Raw genomic sequence first — 7,520 nt, 5'->3', positions numbered from 1 at the left:
TATGTACTAAAGTAAATTATTTTATGTCTTGTTTCGGTTAACTTGTGTCCCATACATGATACATGTATGGTTGATTTGTGGATATGATATGACATTACAAGGTAAACTTAGTGCACCCTTTTCATGTATGAATAAAATGATATGTTAGACAATAAATTATGTTAAGAAGGTCATATATGTGGGATCTTAAACTTAGTTGTAAGGTTATGATCCTTGATGTAGAGAGTCGTAATGGTATCCTACATGAAATGAATAATGGATATATGGTTGATTGGGGTGGAACAACATCATATCAGCCTTAGGCATGATGAGCTATCTTGTCGCCATTGAAAGGTATCCCTAGTGGACCTCATTTGTAGGGTGAACGTGATTGGGTTATGAACTAGATATCAACCTCTTTATGTGATTTTCTAATGTCAACTACTCTATGAGAACAAACTCTAGCACCGAGTGAGTATATTATGGGAAGTAGCTCAACATGAGAAGGAGACTAGAGTACAATGTAGCTTAACATGAGAATGAGACTAGATTACATAAAATCCCTTCATATTCCTTAACCATGTCCCTACATGGGATGTGTCATTCTACCATTGGAAAGAAAAACACCCTCATAGGAGTTGGTAACAACTCTAGATTCAATGATTCGCTACAATGGTCTATGTCGGTTATTCCCTATTATCATCATATCGGATACCTACTTTTATCGGAGAAGTTCTATGAGGTTTAGGTGTTAGTATAGGACGCTCTCTAGACAATGCACAATAGACTTTGAAAACTTAAGTAAGAGTCCCTTGGTCTTCTCCTAGACCATTACTTGAATGTCCTTAATGTGACGAATATCTTTTACATGAACTAATGAATGTAATGAATTATGTAAAGAAAGTATGTTAAATAAATAAGTACTTATCTATAGTAATTAAGGGTTGTCTAGTTAAGGTGTGAAGGGGGCATAGGAATGGTCCCTTCGTATATGACCTACACAAGTCTTAAGAATGACTCCTGTTAGGGAAGGTTGTTGATTATGTAGACATGATCTGAGACTTAAGGAGTTTAAGGATTATTTAGGTAATCCTGAAGAGGTCAATCACAGACGTTATCTTCTTTATTTAGTTAAGTAAATCCTTTGATAACCTTTTGGAGGAGAGTGTCATATTATGTATGTTGTTGTATTAAGGTGAGAACTATTCCATCATATGTAGTCTTACGGATCTATTAAGCGTGTGTGGATGGGATTGTATGGGCCCTAACTTCAAAACTTACTCAAGTGAAACTTAGAAACTCCTTTGATATGAGGATATCATGGTTATGTGGTTGATGTATTGTAAGTGTGTGTATTTCATTATAAGTGGTCTTAAGGATCATTTAGGCGTGTCTAGAGAGGGTGTATGATCAATATGTCGTTGTCTTACATAAGTTATTCTTAGGATAGCTTTTAGTGAGAGGATTGCATTGTAGAAAGTTTCCAAGGTGAAGTAAAAGAACGCTAGAACAATGAAGGAGTTCAGTGTAACAGTGAATTATCTAACTGTAAAGTTAAATGGTTTCAATACAATATTTCTAAAAATCTGATAAATGGTTTATGTGATTTAATTTTTGGTTCTAAGGTGTTAAATTTTGTTCTTATGTTTATATTATGTATATAAATAAAAAGATTCACATTTGTAATGAATGTCTGTTTTCATGATTTTATGCATAATGCCATATTTAGTACAATCGTTTGTATTAATTCCATACATTTTGTTATATCTACAGGTCTAGGCGAAAGGTGAGAAGAATCGTGAAGAAATTTTTTGATTCTAGAGTCATTTATGCAAAGTTGAAGTATGTCCTCATTTGGCTCGAGGGAATATATATGTTTTTTATTTCAAAGTATTGTAATAGACTAAGTATTTCTATATTCCTATTATATGGGTCGTGTCCCAAGTATTCTTGATTCTTAAAAAGCATATGTTGAGACTTAGAGTTTTATTATTTTAATATGAAAACATGTTTTAAGATATTTGTGCAAAAAATTTTAATTCCGTAATACTTTTCATATGTTTATATGCGATGAAGGACAAATAAAGTATTGTACAAGACGTCAGAGGGATCAAGTACGCCAGTTTACGACCTAAGAAATGCCTTAACTTCTAATTTATAGGTGCGGGTCGTGATAAGTTTAGTATCAGAGCATAGGTTATGAAAGTGGTTTATGGAATCTAAAAGTCTCATTAAGCCACGTCTAGTAGAGTCTTGACCATCGGTGTGAGTTGCGACACATCTATCGGCTAGAGTTTATAGGACGATGCAGTTTTACTTTCTTCATCAACCTTTTGTCGTGCCAATAAAGTTGAGGTTATAAGAGTCTAATCCTAATCTCTTCTCTTGTGTTTAAAGGATATGAATACTAGAAGGATGGACGCTAGAAGGTTGGAAGAAGGAAGGGTAGAAGAGGAAGATTTTGCTCAAGTTGAGCAAGTTGCTCAAGGTGATCAAGTTCCTATTGTGGGTCAAGGTAACGAGGTTCCGGTGGTTCCCACAGATATGACTAATGGGGGATTAGAGAGTCTTTATTTGCTGTAGCTCGAGCTTTGACTACCCCTGTGAATATTGGTAATGCGCTAGAGTTAATGTTGTGGAGAGCATTATGACATATTTATTGAGAGATTTTGTGAGGATAAATCCTCCAGTCTTTCTTAGTGCTAGGGTGGGAGAGGATCCCAAAGAGTTTCTAGATTGAGTGCACAAGGTTTTGAGTGTCATGGGGGTGACTTCTAGGGAGAAGGAGGAGTTAGCTTCGTACATATTGAAGGAGGTTGCTCAAGTGTGGTACAATCAATGGAAAGATAATAGGTCGGTTGAGTCGGGTCCCATTGTGTGGTAGGAGTTCAAGAGGGCTTTATTATGGAAGTACTTTCTCCATATGAGGAAGAAGGTGATGTTTGTGGATTTCATTGACCCTAGTAAAAGTAAGGTTGAATTTGAAGAACAAAAACATCAGAGAAGCATGATTATTTTTAAGAGTAGGAGCATGAGGACTTTGAAGAAGGGTAAAGCCAATAAGTAAGATTGACCGATATTTAAGAAGAGAGCACCAAACCGAATTAGAGCTAGTGTTTCAAAAGAGAAGCTTGGGATAGGTAGTGGTTCGTAAACTATTAATCCCACTTGTTGTACTTATATGAAGAGGCATTATGTGGAGTTTCTAGTTGGTACAGAGAATTTCTTTGATTTTCGTAAGAAAGGACATCAGAGGAGAGATTGTCCTATTTATTCTACTAAGAGGAAGGAATGCCAAGCAAGTTCCACCAAAAACATTGGATGATGATGATGTAAGTTCTCATAATTCATTAGTGGTAGGTGTGCTTCGAAGTGGGGGAATATGGTGAATATTAGAGTTTTGATTGATTTTCTCATCTCTTCTATTCAACTTAAGCTTGAGAGTAGAAAATCATACAAGCACGTTGCATGTGAATTGTGTATAGGGGTCTTGTTGAAATTGAATTTCATTGATTACTTGCATTGTGCATTTTATGAAGTCATGGTTATGTTGTAAAGTGTGTTTGTATGGAATAATGAGTTGTCGATTTTTTTATAACTTCGTTCAGTGTTGAAATTCTCTTGATGATGTGAAATTAGTGTTTCCCCTTGATAATTTGTTATGTGGTATGTTCATGAGTTGTTCACTGAATCTCTGCTCTTGGAAGTGTTCAAAGAATGACAAGTGTCACTAGAGGATGAATGTTTTCCTAGTGGGAGAGATTCTAATACCTCTCAAATGACATAGGCTAAGCTAGATCCTAACATGTTTGTCATCATGTTCTAAGGTAAAAAAATGTTTTATAATGTCGTATTGATTTAGTGTATAGAGTTTTAGGTGATTTGGAGGTAAAATGTCAAATGACGACCAAGACGTTCGATGACTAAGTCATCTATGTGCCTCATGTGTGGTTATATGCCTATTTGTGTGTTTCATGAGTTTATGAGGTTCTTATATGCGTTATTATAGTTTTTATATGTAGTGTGTTAAGTTTCATGAGGTTTGTAGGTCAAACGTCAAAGAACATCAATGATGTTTGAAAGGTTTTTCTTGAAATTACTTTGTCTGTCTTGGAATGTTTCATCGAGTTTTATGTGGTTCGTTTTGGATGAAATATATATAGTAGGTCTTAAACTTTTATACGAACATATTTGGGTTTGAAACTTCTGGGCAAACATCCATAAGGAGCATCCAAGGGTCCTTAAGGAAGAACCTTGCGTTGAGCAAAAGACTATCATAGACGAGCCCAATCGACGGCCAGTAGCCTCGTCGATGGCCCATTCGAATGAGGGCGTGGTTCAAGACCTAGACGCATCATGGCAAGATTCCAACAACAATACTCAGTCCCAAACCACGGACCAACACGACGGTCTTAGGAAATGAGCCGTCATTTATAGTCGTCTGTGAGGAATGTCAAATTTCGCGGATCACTGTAAATGCTGGAGTGAAATGGTAATTTCATACCATTTCCAAATAAGACTTTGGGAGGTTACTTAGGGGTACATGGGGTATTTAAACATGTTTATAAGCCTTAAACACCTAGATGAATTCATTCTTCAAAATAAAAACCAAAAAATGCTTAAGAAATTCTCTAAAACTCCATTGAAGCCAAAACACAAGGAAGAGCTTGGATTAGAGATTTAAGTGGTGATTCTTCATTAAATTTGTGGATTAGAATCAGTAAGATATGGTTTTTTATCGTTGAAATTCTATTCATCACGGAATCAATCTTCAAAGTGATTTTGAAAGAGATTTTAAAAGATGAGTTTTCTAAATTTAAATCTATCCATGAGTTCTTGCATTAAAGGTTTAAATTATTGAATATTTATTGAATTGTTGTTAATTAGATGATTTTGACTCAATTAACCTATGAACCCATGTAGTTGATGAACCCTAGTTTTTTACTACTTTATAGGTTAAGTGATATTGTTCTAATGTTTATGAATTCTAGTGTAGTTTTTTGTTTGCTATTCGATTATGTACTAATTATATTTAATTGATACCTAGGTTGTAGTAGATTTATAAAGGCATTATGATATTTAATTGGATGATTTAGACAAAGATTGAAGTTGAGAAAATGATGTGTGGTACCCTGCCTAGTTCTCTTTATTTTATATTAATTAAAGTTGAATTATTTTATGATTTGTATGTTCCATTTATGGTGACAGTACTATGTTCTTTACTTGCAATTGATATGGCCTCGTCGGCATTACTATATGTATCACGATGATAATGGCCTTGTCAGCACTTACTTGAAGTATTATGATATATTGTGAGGTTGATATATGTGAAGTATGATAATATTAATCCATTTGTGATTAAGGTTGAACGTATGTGTTCTTCAATTGATGTTGTTAGGTGATCATGTAAGACTATAACTATGTCTTATCCGTATATTTTTAGAGTTGATGAATGATTATTCATAATTTACTATATGAGTCTATGATGGTTATATTGATGAGGCTATAGTAATGTATAGGTTAACATAAAGATGATATGGATCATTCCTATGTCCTTCAGTGAATGTTATGCTATATGTAATAAAGTACGTGTGTTGTGTCTTGTTTTGGTAGACTTGTGTCCCTTACTTGATACATGTATGGATGATATGTGGATATAAGATGTCTTTACTAGGTAAGCCTGTTTCACCCTTGTCATGTATGAATAAATTTTATATGAGACCTTAAATAATGTTAAAAGGTCACATACATGGAATCTTTAACCTAGTAGCAAGGTTATGAACCTTGAAGTCGAGAGCCATAATGGTATCCTTCATTAAATGAATAATGGACTGAAGCTTGATTTGTTGGAACAACATCATATCATCCTTATGAAAGTCATGATGAGCTATCTTGTCGCAATTGAAAGGTAGCCTTAGTAGACCTCTTTAGTAGGGTGTATATGATTGGGTTATGAACTAGATATGGAATGTCTTCATGTGATCCTATAATGTCAATTACTCTATGAGAACAAAGGCTAGCACCGAGTGAGTATGTTAAGGGGAAAAAGATCTACTTGAGAAGAAGACTAGAGTACAATGTAGCTCTACTTGACAATGATACAAGAGTACATAAAAGTCATTCATATTCCTTAACCATGTGTTTACATGGGATGTGTCGTAGGTGTAATCAGCCAGTATAAAACCCTCATAGGAGTATGTTAAAACTCTGGATTCCATGATTTTCTACCATGGTCTATGTCGTTTTTTCCTGTTGTCATCCTATGAAATACCTACTAGTATTGGAGAAGTTCTATAAGGTTTAGGTGGTTGTATGGGACGCTATCTAGACAATGCACAATAGTCTTTGAAGATGTTTATGAGAGTCCCTATGTCTTCTCCAAGACAAAACTTGACTGTCCTTTATGTGATGAATGTCTCATAAATGAAATAATAAATGTAATAAATTAAGTAAAGAAAGAATATCAAATGAATAAGTACTTATCTAGAAAATTCAGGGTTGTCTGGTTAAGGTGTGAAGGGCTACAGGATTGGTCACTTCGTATATTACCTAGATAAGTCTTAAGAATGCCTCTAGTTAGGGAAGTTGAATTATTATGTTGACATGATCTATGACTTTGGGAGTCATAAGGATTATTTAGGTAATCTTGAAGAGGTAAATCATGGATGTTATCTTCTCTATTTACTTAAATAATTCTTTTGATCACCTTTGGGTGGAGAGTGTCATATTTTGTATATTGTTGTATTAAGGTGAGAATGATTCCATATTATGTAGTCTAAATGATCTCTTAAGAGTGTTTTAAAGGGATTGTATGGGAGTTCGCTTCACAACTCACTACAGTGAAACTTAGAATCACCTTTGATAGGAGGATCTCATGGTTATGTCGTTGGTGTACTGTAAGTGTCTGTATCTCATTATAGTTGGTCTTAAGGATCATTTAGGTGTGCCTAGAAAGGGTGTATGGGCTGTCTCTCGTTTTCTTACTTAAGTGAGTCTTAGGATAGCTTTTTGTGAGAGGATTGCATGCAAGAAAGTGACCAAGGTGAAGTAAAAGAACATTATATTAGTGAAGGAGTTTAGTGTAAAAGTGAAATGAGTCACTGTAAAGTGATAATGTTTTACTCTAATGCTTCAAAGATTCATATGTGTTTATATTATGATATATAAATCAAAAGATTCATATTACTAATAAATGTCCGTTTTCATGATTTTATGCATAATTTTTAACTTAGTACAAGTGTTTGTACTAATTTCATACATTTTTTTATATCTATAGATGTAGGTGAAAGGTTAGAAAGATCGTGAAGGAAATCTTGGATTCTAGAGTCGTTCCAGCAAAGTTCAAGTATGTCCTCATTTGAATCAAGGGAATATATATGTCTTTTATTTCAAAGTATTTTGATAGACTAAGTATTTCTATATTCGTTTTGTATGGGTCTTGTTCCAAGTATTGTTTAGTCCAAGAATGACATATGTTGGTACTTAGTGTTTCTATGATTTTACTCTGAAAAAAAGTTTTAATATGCATATATATATATATA

The sequence above is a fragment of the Solanum pennellii genome, chromosome 5, assembly GCF_001406875.1.
Source record: "Solanum pennellii chromosome 5, SPENNV200".
NCBI classification, from domain to species: domain Eukaryota; kingdom Viridiplantae; phylum Streptophyta; class Magnoliopsida; order Solanales; family Solanaceae; genus Solanum; species Solanum pennellii.
Note: the sequence above shows the minus strand (reverse complement) of the source record.